The 2,316-nt window shown below is 56.3% G+C and overlaps 1 pseudogene; it reads left to right on the top strand.

The window, feature by feature from the left end:
- The first annotated feature begins 200 nt into the window (after nt 1-200).
- LOC120840945 lies at nt 201-1,842 on the top strand (annotated as a pseudogene).
- The last annotated feature ends 474 nt before the right edge of the window (nt 1,843-2,316 follow it).

Below are 2,316 nucleotides of genomic sequence, written 5' to 3'. Positions count from 1 at the left end.
GACGACCTCTTAACTACATTTGCGCATTCTTCACTGAACGCACCATGTGCGTAAAGGTCGGCGGAGCACTGAGCAAGCCCCGACGAGTCGACCATGGCGTTCCCCAAGGGAGCGTAGTCAGTCCGCTCCTGTTTGCACTGGCGATTGCATCACTCCCAGCCGCAGCAAGAGTAGGCGAGGAACCAGCACTCCCGATAAGCATGGCTGTCTATGCGGACGACGTGGCGCTCTGGTCCACGGCCCCAGGCTACCGTAGGCAACGGATGGCACGCGCCCTCCAGAGAGCACTTACAAACACTGTGTACCACTTGCATCAACTGGGTCTGACAACATCGGCAGAAAAGACTGTTGCTCTATGCTACGCACCAAGGAGACCCTCAAAGTTCCAACCGACCCTGTTCATCGGAGATGTCCCGGTGAGAGTGGAGAAGACAGTCACGTACCTAGGACTCACCTTGGACTGGAGGCTATCCTGGGGCCCTGCAACGCAGGTGGTGCTCCAGAGGATGCGAACGCACACAAATATCCTCCGCGGGCTTGGTGGTACTACCTGGGGCACATCGCAACAAATGCTACTACAGCTATACAAGGGTCTCATTCTGGCTCGCCCACTCTACGCCTTACCGCTCATTCGACTGAGCGGCAATCAGATCGAGAACCTAGAGAGAGCGCAACGCGTAGCTCTACGAATTTGCATCGGAGTTCCCCGTTCGGCATCGTCACGACACACTCTTACCGAAGCAGGTATGAATACCGTTGAAAACCTTCTGCAAGAACGAGCGCTCGGACATCTCATCCGAATGAGCAACTGCGACTCTACCATCACGCTCTTGATAAGCATCGCCGAACGTACGGATTCGGAACTGGGAGCGCAGCTCTGCACTTTAGGCGACATCGCGGGTACACCAGGACCGCTAGCGCCCCTTCCAGCACTACACACAGATCCTAACCCTTTGAGGGTTAATATCAGCATACCAGGGCTGCGGACCAAGAAGAGCGCAGCAGTGGTAACCGCTCGGCAGCTGACGGAAAGTCACTTGGATGCGGAGTACGATGGGCGGACACGCGTTTTTACCGACGGGTCGGTAGACCCATCTGGAGGCACAGCAACAGCAGCGGCCTTCTTTGAGGCTGCAGCCGTAGGTATACACGAGCGCCTGTCCCATCAGGCATCCTCTACTACCGCAGAGCTGGCGGCCATACGACTTGCCCTGTGGGGAATTCGGACAGGCTGCGCACGGGGGCTCAGCTGGGTAGTCCTGAGCGACTCAAGATCGGCTCTCGGGCTACTATCGGAGCTAGAAAGGGATACGCCTCTGGCGCGGTCAGTCGCACAAGATGCAGCCGAGCTCCGGGAGAAAAGCCACGAGATTATCTTCCAGTGGATCCCCAGTCATTGTGGTATCAGGGGAAACGAAGTCGCCGATTCCCTAGCAGCGCAGGCTCACAAAGACCCCGGATGTCCGCTCTCCACAGTTCCCCGTTTCTCAGACGCCAAGCTTCTGGTGAGACGAACCATCACACGACAGAACCCGGACCCGAGAGTGGCGGACGGCACGTTCTCAGCCCGTCTCCCACGAGGGTTGGATCGTCACACTGCTGCGGTGCTCCACCGTCTGCGGACCGGAAGCGCTTTCACACCAGCGTGGATAGGTCGCTTCAGGCCTGATCTCAACCCCAATTGCCAAGCCTGCCAGGAAACTGCTGACGCCGAGCACCTCCTCCTACACTGCACCGACTACAATGACGAGCGTACTGCCCTCCATAACGCCTATTCCCGCCTCGGACTCTCCAGTGATAGCCTGGAGGACCTTCTACATCCGCGGGCCACGCGAGCTGTGACAGACATGGCACTAAAAAAACTAATAACTTACATGAAGGACACGGAACTCCTAGAAATTCTTTAGGAGACCACCTACAGTTCAACACACCAGAACAAGGCACGACTACCCAATCTACCGCTCCAGCTCATGATTACGAAATCTGCATTTCAGACACAGCTTGTTCAGCCAAGACAAGAAACGTCATTCCTTCAACCGAACGCTCGTGCCGATATTAGCCTTGAAGCACAGTTACCGGCCAACGCAGCTTTAAGATATTTAGCTATTCGCCCTAAGACGGCTCCACATCAAACTTCGACAGGCTTTGCGTTCTGAGGCTTGGGTCGTCCTATGACTCGACATGCCTGCGACGGCCAGGACATCCCCCTGCACCTGGCTCCCCCCCCCCCCCCCCCAAACCTAATCCTCTCTCTTTCTATCCTTTCTTTTTCACCCAATCCCCTTTCCTATCGACAGTGACATGTGCACACTAAGT

Source organism: Ixodes scapularis, unplaced genomic scaffold (genome assembly GCF_016920785.2).
Source record: "Ixodes scapularis isolate PalLabHiFi unplaced genomic scaffold, ASM1692078v2 ptg001348l_1__unscaffolded, whole genome shotgun sequence".
Lineage (NCBI taxonomy): Eukaryota > Metazoa > Arthropoda > Arachnida > Ixodida > Ixodidae > Ixodes > Ixodes scapularis.
Note: the sequence above shows the minus strand (reverse complement) of the source record. Positions and strands in the feature narration are given on the sequence as shown.